Source organism: Cryptomeria japonica, chromosome 1, assembly GCF_030272615.1.
Source record: "Cryptomeria japonica chromosome 1, Sugi_1.0, whole genome shotgun sequence".
Classification (NCBI taxonomy): domain Eukaryota; kingdom Viridiplantae; phylum Streptophyta; class Pinopsida; order Cupressales; family Cupressaceae; genus Cryptomeria; species Cryptomeria japonica.
The window spans coordinates 168,785,661-168,809,708 of NC_081405.1; positions in this window are offsets into that span (position 1 = coordinate 168,785,661).

Consider the following 24,048-nt stretch of genomic DNA (forward strand, 5'->3'; position numbering starts at 1 on the left):
CAATGAAAAACAAATAAACATTAAAAAAAATATAAAAATTGAAAAAAAATGATTGAAAACAATAAAAATCTTACCTTTTAATGTATTTTTTAGCAATTTTTGGGCGAAAAACCGGATATCGGATTCCTAAAAATCGTGTAGCCCATGGGTTAAAAATAACTCACGGGCTATCACAGTCTAATTATATTGTCTCAGAAAATCGGATATCCGATTTTTATACTTAAACTATTTTAAAATAACATTATATTATATAATATAATATATTATTATTATATTATATAATACGTATTATATAATAATATAATAACATATTATATTTTATTTATTATATATTATGTAATATATAATATAATATAATAATATATTATATAATATAATATAATATTTAATAATCTAATATTATATTATATATTATGTATTATATAATATATAATATAATATTATAATATATTATATATTATATAATATGTAATATATAATATATTATTATATTACATTATATATTATATAATTTGTTTTTTAATTTAAAATTACAAATAAAAATGGGATATCTGATTTTATCCGATATCTGATATTAGGTGTTTACATGCCAAGGTGTACGAACACCCAGGCCAAGCAAAAAGTCAACACAGATTTTTTGCATTTTTAGGCGAGTGGAGAAGGCTATTTTTTCACATTGCCACTTTTTGGTCCCCCATGATCCTGCACTAACCCTAATGCCCTTCAAGAATAATGTCAGAAGCCGAGTTAGAAGAATACTGTCATGAAGAATGAAATGGAAGCCCTAACTATGAGGATGTCCAAGGATATTGAAGACCGGAAAAAGAATGAAGAAAATCTTGGCAGATCTCTAAAAGACAGATCTGAGGAATGCATTAGGCTGGCGCATGAGAATGATATGTTGGAAATGGAATTGGTGCAATCCCAGAATAAAGAGATGAAGTGGAAAGATTGATAACATTCCTAAGAGGATATCTAGATACTGCAAACAAATACAAAGACAAGTTCAAGGATAGTTCTACAAAGCTTGATGAACTATTGAAGGATCAAAGGCACAAGGGAGACACTAGAGGTCTTCATTTTGAGCAAGGAGAAAGCTCTGGTACTGCAAATAAAGTTGAAACAACTGGTCAGAAGGAGAATCCACTTGTCAACCATAAATCATTGGTAAGGAAACCCAATGCACATAAATTCAATGGTTGATGTTTTGTTTGTAATAAATTTGGTCATATGGCAAGACATTGTACAAATAGAGAAAATAAGGATAATAATGCAGTTCCCAGTCAGTGTTCAAATTGTTAGAAGTATGGTCAGAGGACAAAAGATTGTAGAGCGAATGTGAGATGTCATGTAGGTGGAAAGTTTAGACATATGGCTAATCAATGCACGCCAAGGAATGATCAAGGATATAGTAAGGCAATTCCAAAAAATAATGTCACTTGCTATGTATGCAATAAAATAGGACATATTGCTAAATTCTGCAGAAGCAAGAACAATTCGGTAGGAAATGATGAAAAAGAAAAACATAAAGTTGATGATATCCAGAAGGAGCATGAGAGAAAATGGGTTATTAAATCTGAAGATCAATCGACAGAGACAATCAACCTGGTTACTCAATCGACATAGCAGAATGTTCCTACATCGACAGGAAACTCATTCGATAACTAAGACATTAGCCTTAGGGGGAGGAAAAATAATGATAGATCTTGCATTACCCCTAGTAGTGGTCTGAAAGCTTGTTTCAGATCTTTGAGAAGTCAGCCTAAAGGTTTCATCAAAAATGTCTACCCCAACTATAATGACAATAATACCTCTAATTGAAATCTCAATCCGAAGTTTGGACATTCATATGGTAGAGTTTACTATTCTCATGGCTGGTGTTCATTTAGTTGTCAATCTAGGAACGTAAAACTTGAAATGGGTCTGCAATATATATCCACTAAGCTCCTTAAATGATTATTCTTAATTACTGTAAGAAAGGTAGGAATGGAAATCATAAAGACTAAATGAAAGCTTTTCAAAACTTTGCTGAAATGAACTAATGGAAATAACATAAATCACATCATTCTGCTTTGGCTGTAGGAACAGTCAAAGGATCTATTTCTAGTGGCTGCAGGAACAACCCAGTCATGAACTTCTACTACAACTAAGTAAAAACTAACTTCAATAATCATAAACATAGGATCAATAACCAAGTGGGCCCCCTTGGATGAGTGATATCAAAGTCTCAGAAAAGAACTCTTAATAGATCAGAATAAGATATTTTTATTCATTTCTTCCTGAAAGATGATTACATATTCAAAAAGAGAAAAATTCAGAATACTTGACAAAAACTTTGCTCAATCCCTTTCCATTCTATCTAACTCTCAGAAAAGAAGGAAGAGCTTATTATAAAGAAAAGACAAACTACAATGGATAACTCTAATTACGCCCAGAAGAAAAGGCAGATCACTGTCAGATGAAGGGGATAACAGAGAGCTTGGCTGCAAGAACTGTGGATCAGAAACTGAACCACAGTCTTTGCACGCCAAAGAGATATTTTGCAGATTAAACATGCACTAGAGTTAAACTCCCATGGTGAAGTACAACTACTCTGATTATGCCATAGATCGCACTCGCTTGAATCTTCTTCAATTTGACCTCTAGCTATCTGACGTGATTCCCCAGTCCTTAGGCGCGAGAGAGAATTCTCCACCGCAACATCAATTATTATCTGCACTAAAATATAAACAATATACAAGGACATGCATATGTATCTTACTTAACTAATACATTTATTAATTCACATATGTAATCATCCTAAATAATCCGCATATCACAGAGACAAACCATTTGGCTGTAGGAATTAACAGACAAGGTTCAAACATGATTTCTTAAGTTTAGTTTTAAAACATGGATTGCATATAGTCAATTCACAATATTTTACTATCACAATGCAACCCAAAAGATACCAAAAACTTAAGAGTCCTGATAAAAAACATGTCAATACACCGACTTATCATGCCCCCCAACTTTAAGGGTTTGCTGCTTCTGTAGCAAAAGGAAAATTTCTGATTTTTGCTGAAACTCTGAAATCACCAACAGTGTTCTGTTTGGTTCCCTTGGAAGGCAAATTCCAATAAAATCCCTTCATTTTCTCCAACCTGGACCATCTAGCTGTTTCTTCAACATCTACATCATAATTCTATTCTGTTGGTTGGCATGCCAAAAGTGGCCACATTAAGATAGGAGGCTGAAAGATTAATGGTAACCAATTATTGGATTTCTCCTTTCCTAGCTGTATATACTTGGAGGCTCTCTGTATAGCTGCATGAAAATTCTGTAATGAGTAGGGTTCTCCCAGTTTTAAATGATCTGGTAGATGATTCCAGCGTTGAGTTAGTCCCTCTAGTGCTGTTGTCCTGTGGGTTTGAACTAATTGCTCATATGCTTGATAGACTTCCTCTCTTATTAGAAGTACCATCTTACTAACATCATCCCTTATTAGCAACTTTTGCCAATCATAATACAGAACCCTGGGTGCTTCTGATTCCCTCCACAATGGCAATGGACAGTCAAGTTCCAATTTTCCATACTCCTTGGCTTGTGGTCCTATAATCATTTCATTTTGTATCCAAGACATTAGTGCTCTGAGATGGATATCCCCAATGTACAACAAAGGATTCCATTCTCTATCCTAGGGTACAACATAATTATGTAAATATAATTCACATAACAGGTTCCTTACAGAATGTGGGGAGGTTTGATAAGCATGATAGAATTCCTCAGGTGTTTCCAAGGATGGATTAAGGTCCCTTACTATACGGTTTAATCTGAAATTCAGATACCATTCTTTCAAGTGCACTGCATAAATTCTTGGGGGAGTCCTACATTGCATTATCTCAGGAATCATACCATAGATCTCTTCTACCTTAGTCTACAATTCTTTAATTCTATTATATTTCTTCTCAATCTCTTTTTGTTGTTTATTAATTATTCCTTGGAACCTATCCTTCTCTATTTCCCATTGCCTAAAGAATGTTAAAGCAATTGATAAGCTAGTTAGGGATGAAGGAGTTCTTATGGGTCCTACCTTAGACCATGGAATTTCTTCAATAACTTCCTCATTCTGGATTGGCATATTTCCCACATTTTCTTCAGGTTGCTGTGGAACATCATTAATAATCTCCTCACATTGCAATGCCACTGAAGCCAAATTTGCAAGCTTATCCATTACAATTTCTTCCTAAATTGCTTCTTGGATTTCTTCTCCTGCAAGATTTTCTTGAATTTCCATTTCTACAGCATTTTCTTGAATTTCCTCTTCTATAGCATCTTCTTGAATTTCCTCTTCTGTAGGGTTTTCTTGAATTTCCTTTTCTGTAGCATCTTCTTCTTCTAAAGTTTCTACTGCAATCACCTCTGCTGACCTACTCACTGGTTGAGTCTTTTGTGTCCTCCTTCTTGTTCTCCTAACATAAACTTTTGAAACAAACGTAGGAGTTTTTATTTTTGCTCGATGCCTCTTGGCTATAGGAGGGATATGCACTTCTTGCGGCCGGATAACAAATTCTTCCTCTGACTCCTCCTTTTCCAATTCTTTTCCTTCCCTCTGCAAAACAAATGAACCTCCTTGAAGAGAGGTAGAGGGTTGTCCTTCGATTGGCTCTACTTCAACATTTTCTTCTAAAATCATTGCAGCTCCTTCAGCAACTAGCAAACCCTCATCTTCACTAGAAAGACCTTTTGCAACTATCTCTTCTTGAACAGACGAATTATTTTCAATGGGGTCTTCATTTACCCTAAATTGCAGAATATCTTCAAACACACCCCATTCCATCTGTGAAACATCTCTCAGGGACCGTTGTACCAGCAACTTCACCAGTCCATGGTGGCTAACAGAGTGATTTCCATATCTTTTAGTCTCCTTAGCACTTATAGAAATGAGATGATACAAGAAATTTGGGACATTAACTTGCCAGTCATGACGCAGATGACTGAGTAACTTGAAGTGAGGCAAATGGAGATTTGAATACCGTCCTTCACAGGTAATATATTTCATAATATACAGAGCTACCTGAGGCCAATGTGCTGGCAAAGAAACCCTTCTAGTCCCTTGTCTATCCACCATTAAGGGTCTGTCTGTAGAAATTGTGAACTCTGCCCTGGCACTCCTTGCATCCTTCGATTCTGGAAAGAGTTCTCCTTCCTGCAGCAACCCTGTGACCTTTGCAATTCGCTGCTCTGTAGCAATTACCCTCAACCCCTTAACTATAGCTTCTCCTTCATCAAAAGAATGCATAAATTTCACAGCTATTTCGTCATTGAAATCCCTAATCTTCAAGAAATAATCCAGCCAGACATGGTTTTGGAAATAATGCACACAGACAACATCGTGCAACAACCCTTCATGTACAGTCGGTTCATGGTGAATCAGATCACCTCCCATCTTTTACTCTGATACTTCCACAGCTTCACTAAAATGTTTGACAGATTCACAAAGGCTAAAATCTACATAGGTTAAATTTGGTGGTAGAACTTATTATTCACACGTGTGAAATAATAATTATCATAAGTAATGTCAGTTAGGAAATGAGTTCGGGATAATAAATCTTACTGGGAAAAAGGACCATAAAGTACCCCCCCCAACTTAACCTAGCACATGTCCACACAGGCTGACAAGATGTCGGGTTTGAAGCGGATTAAAGCAGGATTAAAATAATAATAAACTAATAAATGCAAAATTAAAATAAAGTACAATATACACATACCTGCAATTGGGCGAAAATGATGGCGAAATGAAATGAAGTGACAGATAAGAGAGTGTGATGGAATGTAGTGGATGGAACTTTATGTACAGAGAACAATATTTCACATGGAAATATTTGATTATGATACGGTAAATAAGTTCACTGCAAAAGCTGCAAGAACATCACCTTTATCAACATGGCCAAGTGCAACAGAAAGCTCATGAATTGTTACTGAATCATTGGCAGTTGTTGCAGGAACATCTCCAATTGCTGCAGGAACATCACCAGTTGCTACAGGAACTTGTATTTCATTTTGAGGAGCAAACTGCTGCAAAAACTCTTCTCTAGTAGCTGGCTTGTGATAAAGTCGTAGTCGGTGTCCATTCACTAAGAGTTTAAATTGAACAGGATCTATTGTGGACAACCGAACTGCTCCATTGTGAAAAACTTCTTCAACCTCATAAGGACCCAACCACCTTGTTTGGAGTTTTCCCATAGTATCCTTATATCTGGAATCATACAAGAGTGCCCAGTCACCAACTTTGAATTTCTTTTCTCTGATATATTTATCATGCCATCTGGCTCTTTGGTTTTGAATCAATTCTGTTTGTTGAACAACTATCTTTCTCCATTCATCAAGAGCATTTAACTGTTGAATGCGTTCCTTCTATGCTTCAGACAATGTCATATTCAGTTGTAGGGCTGTTCTCAAGGTTTTATGCTCAAATTCAATAGGCATCATTGCTGTTTTGCCATAGACCATCTCAAAAGGTGTGAATCCAATTGGTGTTTTCCATGTTGTTCTATATGCCCAAATTGCCTCTGAAAGCTGATTTGACCAATCTTTCTTGTGGATAGACATTGTTTTTGTAAGAATAGCCTCAAGCTCTCTATTGGTAACCTCTACTTGGCCATTAGACTGTGGATGGTATGGAGTGGATTTCCTATGTCTTATATTATATTTATTGATCAAAGCTTTTATCAATGTTGACGTAAATTGAGGTCCCTGATCTGAGACGATTTCTCTGGGTACTCCATACCTTGTAAATATTTCCTCATAAAGAAACTCAGCTACCTTATTATCTCTTGCATGTTGCATAGCTCTAGCTTCTACCCATTTTGTCACATACTCTGTACATACCAAGATATAAGATTTGCCATTAGAAGGTGGATCAATGGGTCCAACAAAATCTAATCCCCATTTATCAAATGGTGTAACAGATATTTGAGGATATAGTGGCATCTCATCAGATTTTGTAGGTCTGCCCATTCGCTGACACCTGTCACACTTCCTTTTGTACTGAGATGCATCCTTGTGTAGTGTAGGCCAATAATAACCAGTATTGAGTATTTTCAGTGTTGTCCTTTTGATAGCAAAATGACCTCCACATGGTTCATCATGACATGCATGTAAGATGTAATATGTTTCATCTTCTCTGACACAACTTCACATAACTTGATTAGGTCCAGTATAAAATAGACAATCAGCAATCCATGAAAAGTTAAAACTTTGTACAACTAGCAACCTTCTTTCCTTAGGAGAAAAAGAAATTGGCATCTTAGCTACAGCTAAATAGTTGGCAATATTAGCATACCAAGGAGTATGAGCCTGTATGAGAAACAAGTGCTCATCTGGAAAAGTGTCATCTATCATTGTAGAGTCTTCCTGCAATTGAAGACGTGAAAGATAATTTGCAACAACATTAGACTTCCCTGGCTTATCAACAACTGTGATATCAAATTCCTACATCAACAATAACCAGCGAGCCAACCTACCGGTGATGGATGGCTTATTCATAAGATATCTAATTGCAGTATGATCTGTATGCAAAAATATTGGGTACCCTATAATATAGTGTCTAAACTTGTTAAGGGCATATATGACAGCTAGCATTTCTTTTTTAGTAACTGTATAATTCAATTCAGGTCCTTGCAAATTCTTGCTGATATAATATATTGCATTTTCCAACTTGTCAACTTTTTGTCCTAACACTACTTCTATAGCATAATCAGATGCATCAGTATGGATTTGAAATGGTAGAGACCAATTAAGTCCTTTAAGAACTGGTGCCTAAGTCAAAGCATGCTTAAGCTTTAAAAAAGCTTCATTGCATGTTGAGGTCCATTTAAATTCTGCATCTTTAGTAAGCAGTGTATATAAGGGACTTGCAATTTTGCTGAAAGCTTTAATGAACCTTCTGTAGTATCCAACATGGCTAAGAAAACTTCTCACATCTTTCTGCTTCACAGGATCATTAATTTGCTGAATAACCTCAATCTTTGTTGGATCCACTTTTATGCCTTGTACAAATATATGATGACCAAGGACTATTCCTTCTTCCATCATAATAAAACACTTTTCACTGTTTAGAGACAAATTGTAGTCTTCACACCGCTGCAAAACTTTCTTCAAATTATCCAATGCTTGATCAAATTCAAAACCATAGGTTGTAAAGTCATCCATGTAAATTTTCATTATGTCTTGAGAAATGTCAGAAAAAATACTAATGACTGCCCTTTGAAAAGTGGTTGGAGCATTACACAACCCAAAAGGAAGAATAGAATATGCATAAGTGCCCCATGGGCAAGTAAATGTTGTTTTCTCCTAATCCTCAGGAGCTATTTGTATCTGATTATAGCCATTGAATCCATCCAAAAATGAAAAATATCTCTTACCAGCAAGAGAATCCAATACCTGATCTACAAATGGCAGTGGAAAATGATCCTTCCTTGTGGCTAACTTCAAGGCTCTATAATCAAGACATACTCTCCATTTGCCTCCCTTCTTAGGAACTATCACCAAGGGTGATACCCATTGACTGTCAGAAATAGGATAGATAAATCCAGCTTTCAACATTTTCTGCAATTCTTCTTTAACTATCTCCTTTAGGGCAGGATTGACTCTTCTTTGAGGTTGTCTGAGGGGACAACACTCATCCTTTATGTAAATACGATGAGTACAAACTGCTGGATCAATTCCATTCATATCCTTGTAATCCCATGCAAAGGCATTTCTATGGAGTTTTAGCAAGTCTACCAAGCTATCCTTCTGAGTATCTGCTATATTCTTGTTGATATTCAAATATTTATTCAATGCAACCTCTATCTTGATAGTAAGATCAATCTAATTTATATCAGAAACATGAGAATATGACAATTCCTGTGGCAACAAGGTATGCAAGATATCAGTGGCTGCAAGAAAATTCAATCTTGCAATACTTGGAACCAATTCCTGCAATTCTTGGTCTTTTATTAATTCATTTGTCATAACCTTATAGAGGATTGATTCTTCATCATATAACTACATGAGTGGCACCCGATTAATCATCATAATAGAGTCAATTTCTTTAGATTCCTCTCCTAAAATAGGCCAAACAACTTGCTGCTGCTCAAGCTGAGGTTGTGCAGGGGAATACAAGGCCAATGTTTTTGTGGAACTGCCATCTAAAATCGTCATGTCTCTTGATCTACACCCAATATATGCATCTGCTGTGGCAAGCCATGGTCTTCCCAAAATGATTGGATATCCCCCCAATGTTGCTTTTGGGGATAAAATCATAAAGTCTACAGGGTATTCCCAGGAATCTAGTATGACCACTATATCTTCTATCATACCATCAATAAGTTGAAGAACTGTGGGTGTAGACCTTAACTATCTATCTCTAGATGTTCCATTACTTCCCTTGTCATTACATTAATGGCTACCCCTAGATCAGCTAAAACATTCTTTATTTGACTGCCATTAATGACTATACTCACAACAGGACTGCCTGGATCATAATACTTTGGAATAGCAATTTTTCCTAACATAATATCAGCTAATTGACCCATAACATGAATTGTTTGTGGATCATTTTTCTTTCTGCCAGGTTTCTTTAGGCATGCCTCCCTCAATGCCTTACCATATATTGGAACATCCTTTATTGCTTGCAGCAATGGAATTTTAACACAAATGTGCTTCAGTTGATCAAGAATATCAAAGCTTTGTTGTTGATCAGTTGAAACTTCTTTGTCTTTCAATCTTTGGGGAAATGGTGGTAATATTTGATTCTGAGGCATTACATCATTAGGATCAGAGATTGGCTGCTCTTCTTGTACCTCAGTAATAACTGGCTAAGAGGGATTAGGTAGTGTTGTTCCAAATCAGAGGTGAATATCATCTAGTGATAAAGAATAGGTTGGGTATTGATTAACATCAGCTGAATAAGCTTGTTGTTGTTGTTGGGATTTGATATTTGGATTAGGCAATGATTGAGTAGGCAGTTGTGTTGGCTTGGGAGGTGGTGTTGTGGCTACAGGAGGTGGCATTAAAGCAAGAGGTTGTGGCTACTAAGTAGGAGGCTAATATCCAGAAGATTGGGATGACCATGATGGGTTTCCCCTCCATTGAGAGGTAGGTTGCCAATTCCCTTGAAACTGGTTCCCTGCACCCTGAGGTGGATACCAGTTTCCTTGTGGATGCTGCCACTGGGGTATCTGATTAGCAAATTGCTATCCTTGGCCTTGTGATCCATACCAATGTGGATAATTACCAAAATTTTGAGAATACTGTGGTTGCCATTGGTTATTTGGTGCATAAGAATTACCACTATAACCAGAAAAGGAAAGTGGATTAGGTGGCATACCTTGTCTCAGAAAATTTGGTCTTCTCTGAGCAACATAGAAGACTTGTTCATCCTCCCCTTGAATTGGTTTAAAATTAGGTACTTCAACATTTACAACCATCTTACATCTACAATCTTTCTTCCATTGCTTACAATGAGGACAGAATTCTGCAAGAAATGCATCAGCTTCCTCATGCTTCTTCTTAGCTGCCAATGTATCTAACTGAGTAGCCATATTGTTTATATTGTCCTCCTTGAAATATTTTAACAAATGACTAAGTTCCAGCCTATAAACTCCATTTCCAGATGATGATGATGGTACTCCTGGTTTAAATCTCCTATTCTTCTTAGAAGTAGATCTGGAATACTTCTTGCAAATTTGTTCTATTTCAGCCCAAGCAGATTGTGTAATGTCACCCCCCCCATTAGATCTAAGGAATCGGTGCATTCATCACTGATACCCCTCAAGAATATCAATTTGAGGGAATCTTCATTCAAAGTACTATGCTTGGACTTCTTGACACTAAACAAAAACCTTTCTAGATAATCCTCAAGGCTCTCATCTTCAGTTTGTGTCATTCTAAAGATATCATCCCCATGCCGATCAGTGCCTATACAATAATCTTTATATTTTGCAAGAAACAACCATTTCATCTCATCCCATGTATTGATTGTGCTACTACCGAAGCTCATGAACCATCTCAAGGATGACTCCTTCAAAGTGGCTAGAAAAATTTTGAGTCTATGGGCATCTGTAGTATAGTCAAAACTCCTACATAGAACATCAAACTCAAACAGAAATGTATCTGGATCCTCTATGACCAACCCATAGAACTTAGGAAGTGAAGATGCTGGAATGTTCTTGAGGTTAGCATTATCATGCTGGTCAGAGATGAGAAACTCAAATGTTGGACCAGGTGGTGGTGGTGGATTATTTCCACTAGGAGGTGGGTTCCCTTGCATTGGACTTATGGGGGTTATTACAATAAGCAACTCTTCTTCTTGTGGACCAAAAAGGAGCTGAAGACTACCTGTAGATCAGGAATTTGATTAACAACAAAGCAAATAGATATTAGCCAACCACAAAGCCAAATTTCAATGAAATAAATCCTAATTACAATCAATAGAAGAATTGAAAACAAGACATTTAAAATAAATGAAAATCCATCACCAATGTCTCTTCCAATTGACCTCCATTGTCCTTCTTTCTCCTTCAAATTATTTTGTTTGTGGATCTCACCTACAAGTGCAAAATGCAAGTATGAAAGCAAGCAAGATTGACAAGATGAAAATTGTAGCATAAGGATACTAGAAGCGTGGTTGATTGATCTCCCCCTTTTGATTGAAGAAACTCATCCAATTTATAGACAAATTGGAGAGAGGACAAGATTAGCATGAAATTGATATTAGAGGCAATTGATTTCAAAAATGGCAAAATTGAGTTGAAGAAAGAAGGTTATGACACCTTCTATGTCATGAATTATGACATATTGCCAATGCAAAGGTTAGAGGACTAAAAGCTTATGACATCTTGCTATGCCAATGGTATGACGCATGAGAAATTCATGCTTCCACCGAAGCACAAAAATAGGGAGAGACTAGAGAGGAATTGATTAGGTGGAAATTGAATTTAGAAAATGAAGTGGAAATTAGGAATTAGGAAAATAGAAATGACATGGAAATTAGGAATTAGGAAAATTAGAAATGAAGTGGAAATTAGGAATTAGGAAATTAGAAATGATGAAATAGAAATTAGGTGAATTAATTAATAGGTTTTCATCCATTAATTAATTCATGAAAGAGACCTAGGACTAAATAAATAGATTTATTTAACCCACAAAGAATAAGAAAAGGATTAAATGAACAAATCATAAAACCCTAGAAATAAGAGGACAAGGAATTAGGTCAAGACAACAAGAAATTAATATAGGTTCGATCATGATTCTGACTGACAAAGGACCAATGTTGATAAATGATTAAAATTGGTTGACAAAAATCAATGACAAATTGACCAAGATTGACAAGGAGATCAAATTGAAAAGCGCCAATTGACATGATTAAAGAGGACAAGGATCGATGATGAATTGATCACAAAATGACAAAATTGGCAAGGACAAGGATCAATGACAAATCGATTGCAAAAATGATGATATTTGACAAGGACAAGGATCGATGATGAATCGATCACAAAAATGACGTGATTGACAAGGACAAGGATCGATGATGAATCGATCGCAAAAATGACGTGATTGACAAGGACAAGGATCAACCAAAATGATGACTGAAATTTGCTATCGACAAGACCTAATTCGAAAGCGAGAAAAATAAGGAATGCAGAAGAAGGATTCGATGCTCGCAAATGATAAAGACCAAGTGCGCAACATAGAAGAAATGTTAATGCGACGCAAGAACCCTAAAATAAGGCAATGCGCAAATGTTAAAGTATGAATCTGCAAGCATTGAACATTTTTAGACGTCTACACTACCTTCTAGAAATTCAGACTCAGGGTGATTCAAATTTTGTGGGACTTGATACAGCTCAAAAAAAGGGTTTATATCTGAAGAACTATCTTCTGCTTGAGTAATATGAGTGGGTAAAAATCTACCTTTGGCATCTCTTCTACTATTATGCATGCAGATTCATGAAATTTAAACAATTAACTAGAAACTAAAATAATCATAAAAGGATCTTAGCTTGACACCATCCCCAGCAATGGTGCAAAAAATGTCTACCCCAACTATAATGACAATAATACCTCTAATTGAAATCTCAATCCGAAGTTTGGACATTCATATGGTAGAGTTTACTATTCTCATGGCTGGTGTTCATTTAGTTGTCAATCCAGGAATGTAAAACTTGAAATGGGTCTGCAATATATATGCACTAAGCTCCTTAAATGATTATTCTTAATTACTATAACAAAGGTAGGAATGGAAATCATAAAGACTAAATGAAATATTTTCAAAACTCTGTTGAAATGAACTAATGGAAATAACATAAATCACATCGTTCTACCTTGGCTGCAGGAACAAATAGAGAAAATAAGGATAATAATGCAGTTCCCAGTCAGTGTTCAAATTGTTAGAAGTATGGTCAGAGGACAAAAGATTGTAGAGCGAATGTGAGATGTCATGTAGGTGGAAAGTTTAGACATATGGCTAATCAATGCACGCCAAGGAATGATCAAGGATATAGTAAGGCAATTCCAAAAAATAATGTCACTTGCTATGTATGCAATAAAATAGGACATATTGCTAAATTCTGCAGAAGCAAGAACAATTCGGTAGGAAATGATGAAAAAGAAAAACATAAAGTTGATGATATCCAGAAGGAGCATGAGAGAAAATGGGTTATTAAATCTGAAGATCAATCGACATAGCAGAATGTTCCTACATCGACAGGAAACTCATTCGATAACTAAGACATTAGCCTTAGGGGGAGGAAAAATAATGATAGATCTTGCATTACCCCTAGTAGTGGTCTGAAAGCTTGTTTCAGATCTTTGAGAAGTCAGCCTAAAGGTTTCATCAAAAATGTCTACCCCAACTATAATGACAATAATACCTCTAATTGAAATCTCAATCCGAAGTTTGGACATTCATATGGTAGAGTTTACTATTCTCATGGCTGGTGTTCATTTAGTTGTCAATCTAGGAACGTAAAACTTGAAATGGGTCTGCAATATATATCCACTAAGCTCCTTAAATGATTATTCTTAATTACTGTAAGAAAGGTAGGAATGGAAATCATAAAGACTAAATGAAAGCTTTTCAAAACTTTGCTGAAATGAACTAATGGAAATAACATAAATCACATCATTCTGCTTTGGCTGTAGGAACAGTCAAAGGATCTATTTCTAGTGGCTGCAGGAACAACCCAGTCATGAACTTCTACTACAACTAAGTAAAAACTAACTTCAATAATCATAAACATAGGATCAATAACCAAGTGGGCCCCCTTGGATGAGTGATATCAAAGTCTCAGCAAAGAACTCTTAATAGATCAAAATAAGATATTTTTATTCATTTCTTCCTAAAAGACGATTACATATTCAAAAAGAGAAAAATTCAGAATACTTGACAAAAACTCTGCTCTATCCCTTTCCATTCTGTCTAACTCTCAGAAAAGAAGGAAGAGCTTATTATAAAGAAAAGACAAACTACAATGGATAACTCCAATTACGCCGAGAAGAAAAGGCGGATCGCTGTCAGATGAAGGGGATAACAAAGAGCTTGGCTGCAGGAACTATGGATCTGAAACCGAACCACAGTCTTTGCACGCCAAAGAGATATTTTGCAGATTAAACATGCACTGGAGTAAAACTCCCATGGAGAAGTACAACTACTCTGATTATGCCATAGATCGCGCTTGCTTGAATCCTCTTCAATTTGACCTCCAGCTATCTGACGTGATTCGCCAGTCCTTAGGCACAAGAGAGAATTCTCCACCGCAGCATCAATTATTATCTGCACTAAAATAGAAACAATATACAAGAACATGCATATGTATCGTACTTAACTAATACATTCATTAATTCACATATGAAATCATCCTAAATAATCCGCATATCACAGGGACAAACCATTTGGCTGCAGGAATAAATTGGCATGGCAACAGGAATTAACAGACAAGGTTCAAACATGATTTCTTAAGTTCAGTTTTAAAGCATGGATTACATATAGTCAATTCACAATATTTTACTATCATAATGCAACCCAAAAGATACCAAAAACCTAAGAGTCCTGATAAAAAAACATGTCAATACACCGACTTATCAGACACTAAGGTCATAGATTTTGAATTTGGTATGATAGACCTACACGTATTTACGTCAATGAGAAATTAGGGTTTTTCATAGAATAAAAGATAAATGTTGGTTCATTTCTAATCACACAACATTCAGAGTGAAGAAGAGTGAGTTTAAGGAGATCAAAAGTATTTTCAAGCGAATTCCAGTGCATTTGGTGTGGATTTTCAGGAACTTTCACTGGCGAAGGTTGTGAGGTATTTTATTAGTTCATAGACTATCTTTTGCTTGAAATGACTTCTAGATCTACTCCCGCTCTGGTAGGTGTGGCTACCCCTATTGTTGTTGGCATCAAGGATTTTCCATGCCATATTTTTATGCAATGCCCTCAGATTGCAAAGGTTGATGATTCGATCAGTGCATTTTCTAGGGTTCCATACGAAGTTCTGTATGTTGAAGATGTCCGTGCATATATCCACTGCACTCTAGAGGATTTGGGTTCAACTGAGACCAAAACAATGTACATGACAAATTTACTAGATAGGAGGGGATTGATAAACCAAAATTTTAAATTTTGAAGGATCAGGGTTTCACAAATTTTTTGGAGATGTCAGAATTTGAAGATGAAATGATCTGGTATGTACTGAGCCGTGTCCATGGGGAATTCATATGGTTGGATTGACCTTACAAAATCACCAAGGAGGATATTCGTACAATCATTGGTTTGCCCCAAACTGGTCAGACTCCCTAAAGGAAGAAAATACCTAGGAGTAAGGTTGAGAAGTTAACTGGTGCAACTTTTGAAAACCAGTCAATGAGGATAAGCACTATCAGAGACAAAGTTGTTCAATTTGCGAGCATGACCATCGATTACAAGGTAATCCAATCAAACCAATTGAACTCTTTTTCTAGTTCATGCATTTATTGTGCTCATCAGATGGTCAAAGGAAATGATAGGTATGATCTTTGTCAATGGATGTGTGAAGATCTTATTTTAAACCTAGGGAAGATTAAGGGTAACAAGAAAGGTGTTTTTCGACATGACAATCTTGTTGTTTGTTTGATGCTTTTGTTTTTGAATGAGTTACCAGGATCCCGTAAAACTCAATGGGCATTTGATATGCCGGTAGGAAATAAAATAAAGAATTGTATAAGAGGTTTAGGATAGGACAAGGAGAGAGACTCCATTCTCTGGGGTTATTTCAAATTATTTCTGAAGGCTATGAAGAAAAGAGAGAGAGTGCCTAAACATATTGTTGATAAGTACTCTACATAAATCTGCTTTATGGTTAAGAAGGATGAAACATTGATGAAAGCAGTGCAACCACGAAAGATCTAGATCACTAAGATGGGTTATGAGGTTGATGTTGATATCTTGGACTTATATGCCAAAACTCTTATTGATGCCTCGGTTGATGAAGCTGAGAAAACCTTTGGGATAGCAAAGCAAAAGGAATCTGAAGTTTAGATAGGTTTTAGTTAGAAGAAGAGGGAAGAAAAAATAAAGAAGGTTGGGGAAGCTGTGGAGAAGATATCCTCTGAAATCAAGCAAATCATTGGATTGGTAGAAGGGTCATCTTCGGTAGCAGTTTAGACTCCACCGATAGCAACAACCGGCAAGGGTATACTGAAGAGGAAGAAACTGGAAACTTATATTGCCCCTATTGAATCCGGTTATGATACTGATGTTGTGCCCCCAAAGATTCCCCAGACATACATCAAGATACAAAGGAAGAAGCCTATGGAAGGAAAGGTATAGAAAGTAAAGGTGACTCCTTCGGCAGCCCCAAAGAAAATTTTAAAGGAGAGGAAACCAACAAAGAAGAGGAAACCGGTTAAAGAATCTACTTCTACTCCCGACAAGAAGAAGAAATCAGAATTAGATATAGATCTTGAATCCATTAAGAGTATTGAGGTCACTCCTCTCTCAGTTGCTAAATTGATAGATCAAATAACTAAAGATGAAATTTTGAGTAATATCCAATATTATTATGAACATATGGATGATAAGGATCAAATTGAGATTGAGGAAGCAATTTTTCTTATATATAGATATATATAAGAAGGTATTCCTTGAGATTCAAAATCAAATACCAGGATATTTGTACAATAATCTAGATGCTAGGAGATTATCTGTAGTTGAAGAGGATAAAAATATAAAGTTGCAGGAGTTATTAACTATTTGTGGAGCCATAACTGATGAGGATTTGCAATAGTGTCTTGAATATGCTAATAGAATGATTTTTTGGAGCAGACACCAACATGTGAGTCTCATGGTAGGTAGAGTAAATGAAATAGTTAAGGAGACGCACGAGCCATGGGTAAAATTCTTTGTAGACAAACCATATTTTTTTACTGCACCGGTATTTTGTTTACCTTCACATAATATGGCCTTAACCTTTCAAACATGGTTTTTCCAATCTTTATATGAGGGTTTGTTTTAGTAAACAACACATACAATTTATGTTTTGGTGTGTCTAACCAATGTTTTACATGGAGATCTTAATGATCAGGGCCAATCCTTTGCTTGATAGCATCTATACTATTTGATGAAGGATGAGTATTATCATTCCCAAAACTTGTCACCAAGTTCCTAACAACTTCTTAAATTCTATCAGAACGAGGAGCTCTACACATAATTGCCCAATTCCTTTTTGAGGTAGTATCAGCCAAACTCATTCTTCTTTTCACATATTTTGATATTGTCCTTCTACTAAAACCAAACTTAGGTGACAGTGAAGAGATTTGTCTTTTTCGAGGCAATATTTCATTTACTAAAGATGTCAACACCACTCTTCTTGAAATGGTCTTATCTACTGTTTGAGATTTTTTACCAATGTTAACCAAACCTTTCTTAACATTCTCAACAATAGATTTTGTAGATAAGAATTTTTCCTCTTTTAAATTGTTGTATGTATACCCAACAATTTTAGTGGATCTATTAACTCTTTACGAGTAAGTACAATTGATAACAATTGAGCTTTCTCTAGTGTAGTATAAATTTTATTGAAATGAGACATTATTTCTTTTTCACTTTTATTCATTGACCTCCTTTTAGTATGTCTAGGTTCTTCACTGAGACATTTCAACTCATTCACATAACATTTCAAGTAAATGATCTAAATTTTTATAAGAAATATTTCTCTTCACCTATTTAGCTATATCCACAATATGCTCATCCATAACGGTGGTAGGAGGTAAGGAGCCTGGCCCCTCTCCTTTGACCTCCATTGGTTCAACTTGGGAAAGATCCTCCCTATGTTCTTTAACTATAATTTGTTCTTTAACAGGTTCATTTGCCTCAACTCCTGCTTGAGAACTCCCTTCTTCTCGAGCCCATTCTGCACATAATTTAAGATGATAGAATATTTTTAATGCAATGAAATTTCAAGTATAATTTAAACCCAAATTTCCAGGTCATAATAAGACCTAAATATTATGTCATAATAGGTGGACTATTATGTCATATTTAAGACCTATTATTGCATAATAGGTCCTAATGTCACATGCAATAGGTCGTAATATCTGCATAGTATAGGTCTCAAGGGGACTCTTTAGTATAATGTGAAATGTTTTTGCATACATGGTCATATTAAGCCATATAAATAGAACCTATTATGACATAATATGTTCTAAATTTATGTCATATTTAAGACCTATAATCACATAATAAGTACTTATATCATACAATAGGTCTTATTATTACTTAATACGACCACATATGTAAAAACATTTCACATTATACTTGACCCCCCTTAAGACCTATATTATGTGATATTAGGACCTATTATAATGTGATATTAGGACCTATCACGCAATTAAATAGGTCTTAAATATGACATAAGTTAGAACCTATTATGACATAATATGACAACGAATGCAAAAGCATTTCACATTATACTTGACTCCCCTTAAGACCTATATTATGCAAATATTAGGACCTAAATTATGTGATAATAGGTCATTAATATCGCATACATAATAGGCCCTAATATCTCATAATATAGGCCTTAAGGCCCGGACTCAAGTATATAATGTGAAATGTTTTTACATATGTGGTCATGTATTAAGTCATAATAAGACCTATTATGTCATAATAGGTTCTAAATTATGTCATATTTAAGATAGGTATTATCGCATATAATAGGTCCTAATATCACATAATAGGTCCTAGTATCACATAATATAGGTTTTAAGGGTACTCAAGTATAATGTGAAATATTTTTGCACACACTTGAAAACAAAGTAGACACAATGTTTATTTGGTTGAAAGTGTTTGATTGTTTAAATGATCATGCACACACAAATCCTAGGGCTGGTCGTGACAATAGTTGTTGAATCTCACTTGCGAGGTTACCCCTAGCTACACAATTCAGGGTGGATACTTAGGTTCTTGACCCCACTGGCTCCCCTCCACAACACTCGCTTCTCCAGGGCAGCCAAGAACCAGTCCCCAAGAAAAGTCCCCATGGAGAACTTTGCATCTCTACTAAGAACTGTATGTGTGTGAGCCACTCCAGAGGTCCGAACTCCTGCCCCAACAGCTAGAAGGTTTTGGGCTTCTAACACAAAAAGGCACTAGTAAGGGCATCCATTCAAGTAGGCATAGATCCAACGAGTTAGCATCGCTATACCATTCCAACACCCATTACTTACAACTTTCATTACAATCACTTTTATTTATAGTGGTTTGGAAGAGCTTGGCTTTAGCTTGTTACCACTTTGGGTCATTCCCTCTCACTGAGCCTTAAAGGCTACTTAGGAGGCAGGCCCCATTCTAAGGATAAAATAAAAAGAGCCTATTGCTCAAGACACAAAAGACAAGTTTGTTAAATTTAGAGAACCAATTGAAGTGTTTGCCAAAACATAAAGACACTTGGTTTCAAAATCTAAATCAAATTATATATTTATGGACTATCTAAATTAAATTATAAATTATAAATGGGAAAGAGAGGGGTCGTAAAGATCTAAATTTTAAATTAAAACCATGATCTATTATAAATGGAATTAAGGGGGGAGAGAAAATGTCAATTACACAAGCAAGTTAATGGAATTTGAAATGCAAATACACATATTATTTCAAATTAAAAAAAAAATTAATTAAAAGAAGATTATTTTTAATCCTGCCATTTCCAATTGATTTAATAAAAATAACATCATTTAGAATTAATTAAGATAGAATTATTATATAAATTAAATTAATATTATTTAAAATAATTTTCATATAAATATAACATAAAAAATATTTAACTAATACTAACAAATAAACACAATTTTTGGTACGTAATACATATAAAATTAAATAGAAATTAAATAAAAATACATACTTGCATCATGATATCTTTGCCTTCTTTGTTCTCGATATCTTTGTTCCGTTTTGGGTGAATAATTCCTTGAAGTCTTATTTTGACTTTTCTTCTTCTTCCCCATGCTTTTAAAATAACCTTCAAAATCTTCAAATTATTGCCCTCAAAATAACTTTCAAATGTCTCCTTTCATCCAAAAATGTGAATTGTTTTGATCATTGTGTGTAAAAAAATGAAAAAAAATTTATATTTATATGACATACTAGATTGTAAAAAAAATAGAAATTTGGGTTGGCTTGGGTTTGAACGAATGCCAACTGTTGCAAAAGGTCAGGTTCATTCAAACTAGGAGGTTACGTGAAAGTTTGTGCCATTATTTTGCCTAGGGGGTTTGAACGAAAGGGGGTTTTATCAAACCCCTTAGGGTTTGATCGAACCCCCCTTCGTTTGAACCCTTGTTCGTACGAACCACCTTTTTTGAGATCTCTCCTCAAATTCTTCAGAATTATGAGAAATTTTGGCCCTTAAACCTCTGGTTCAAGGCTCAAATGAAATAATCTTGATAACCCAAAAATATAAGATGGTAGTGCTCAGAGCAAGCTTTCCAATGAGTATAATTTTATTACATTGTGAATTTATTATGTTCTTGTTTTTTTAATTTTATAAAATATTGGTTTTTCACCGAACATGAACTTCTCTTTTCAATGCATTGGGAAAAATAGGAAACTAATTCAAAAAAAATATGAAAAATATCTATGCCCTAGGTATTGATGTCTCCTTTCTAACAAAAAAAACAAAATTAAATTTTGATATATATAGAACAAGTTATGTGTACAAACCTAAACCTATGTCTGAATTATAAGACTTCAAAACTTAATAAAATGAAAAATATTCAACATATCACTATCAAACCAACAACAAACCTTGGATATTGATGTTACATCACTTAAAAAATGTAGCTTGCTGTTAAAAAATACTTTTTGAGGGAGATGGAAAAATTAAAAAAAAATCTTCAAAAAAAATTGAAAAAAATATATTTAGAATCTACAAACAAAATGCTACAAATCACTAATTTACAACATCTTAAAATTATTAATAGTTTAAAATTTATAGTTGTCGGAAGTTGAAGATTATTTTAAAAATGTTAATCTTAGTGTCAAAAGTGGCAAAAAAGTGGGAACCAGTATTGTGAGTTCACCCTTGAAGATTGGAATGGTGGTTCAATGAGGTTTGGAGATAACTCATCAATCAAAATCAAGGGTAAAGGTACACTAAACATTGATGGAAAACTAAAAGCACATGATGTTTATTATGTGGAAGGTCTGAAACACAATTTGCTGAGTGTGAGCCAAATGAGTAACAAAAGATATAAGTTTACATTTGATTTCCAAGACTATGAAATTAGAAAAGAGAGTAATGGCAAACTAGTTGCAGAAGGTAAAAGGAAAGATAATAATGTATACAACTTTAAGGAATACTTTGAGTCTCAATGTATGACGAGACAAGTTGATAAGTGTTGGTTATGGCATAGAAGACTTGGTCACATCAATTTTGATAACCTTGTTATGGTAAGCAAGAAAGGGTATGTCAGACACATACCACAAAATATTAAGCCAACAAGCACGTTTTGTGATGAGTGTCAAAGAGGGAAGCAAACTAAGGTAAACTTCAAAACTAAAGAATACTCAATTATAAGGCCACTAGAGCTTGTGCATACTAATTTGTGCGGGCCTAGAAGAACAAGAGCCCTAAATGGAGAAAGATACTTTATGTTGCTTATAGATGGCTTTTCAAGGATGACATGGGTCACCTTCTTGCAAGACAAGTCACAAGAATTTGAGAGATCCAAGGTCTTCAAGAAAATGGTTGAGAAGCAAAGTGGATTCAAGATAAAATGCTTAAGATCAAACCGTGGAGGTGAGTTCACATCAAATGAGTTTGAAAACTACTGTGAGAGGCGTGGAATCAAAAGACTGTATTCAGCCCCTAGGACACCACAACAAAATGGTGTTATGAAAATAAAAAATAGAATAGTCAAGGAAATGGAAAGGACAATGTTAAGTGAAGTCAATCTGCATGATGTTTATTGGAAAGAGGCAGTTCACATTGTTGTATACACCTTAAATAGAGTACATAAAGGTAAACATCAATATGACACCTTATGAACTATGGTATAATAGGAGACCCTCAGATAAGTATTTCAAAGTGTTTGGAAGAAAATGCTTCATCAAAAGAGATGGATAGGAACTAGATAGTTTTGAATCAAGATGTGATGAAGGTATCTTCTTAGGCTACTCTACTCATAGAAAAGCCTATAAATGTTTCAACAAGAGACTAAAAAGGGTAGTTGAGAGTGTGCATGTGAGAGTTGATGAGGATATGCACAAAGGAAAGAAAAAATTAGTGATTTAGACTAAAGAACCATATTTTGAAGATGAAGTTCAATCTGAGAGACAACATGAAGAAGAAGCATCAAGTAAAGCCCCTAACAAATATGTACAAAAGAATCACCTAGAGGATCAAATTATTGGCAACAAGAAAGAGAGATAGAAATACTGAGCAAGTAAATTTTTTCCATATGACTGAGATGGAACCCAAAACATATGATGAGGCTAGCAAGAGTGATAAGTGGTTAAAGGCTATGGAAGAAGAGTTGCAATAGATTGAAAAGAATGAAACATGGGAATTGGTGATAGTTCTGATACTTAATATAAGTACAAATCCGATAGCCAACAAGATGAGAGGGGGGGGTGAATCATACAAACTTAATCATCAATGAAAACATCAGATTCAACCTCGGTAACATATATCAATCATAGAATAAAAATCGTCAAACATGCAAACTCAAAAGCATATGAACAATATAAACCTCATAACACCAGATTTAACGTGGAAACCCAAATAGGGAAAAACCACTGTGGGATTTCAGACCCACTAAGAAATATACTCTTCTAGAGTATGCTCGGTTAAAAGCCAATCCTGTTAAAGATTACAAAACACATTGCTAGATGTGACCTAGTTAAGGGATTTCCCTCAGATCTGTTAGGGTCTTCACTTTGTTAGAAGTGACCTTGTCAAAGGATTTCAAACACTCATTTTGAATGTCACCTTGTTAGAGGATTTACTTATAAGACTGTTAAGTCCACTCGGTTAAGAGATTTCCTGTTACTTTCACAAGCTAATAGTAATACAATCTATCTGCAACTTTACATCTAAAATGCTAAAGCAGATTCTTATTTGTTCAACACAATCTAGACATAGAACTATTCTTGTCTATCTGCTAGGCATCAATACTCTGTTATTCCAACAGGTCTTCAAGCTTCTGTGCTCGGTGATCACTATGTAGCATCCCTGTGCATACACTTTCCCGCATCCACTGTTTATCAACAGTTCCTTATTTATAAACAATTATCTAACCGCTTAATCTCCTTGATCACATTTCCCATGATCAATCATAGCCATCAGATCTTCAATCTTGTCCAGGTTCATTGTATCTTACGATCTGAAAAATGTTTTACCCTGCCTCAGAACTTGCACAATCATCTTGGAACTTGTGTTAGGGTAATGCAGTTCAATCTGAGCTGTAGATCTTCTTGCCGACTTTCCATTGCCTTAGATTTGTTAACAAACTTCTTCCACGACTTGCCAATCATTGATCCGC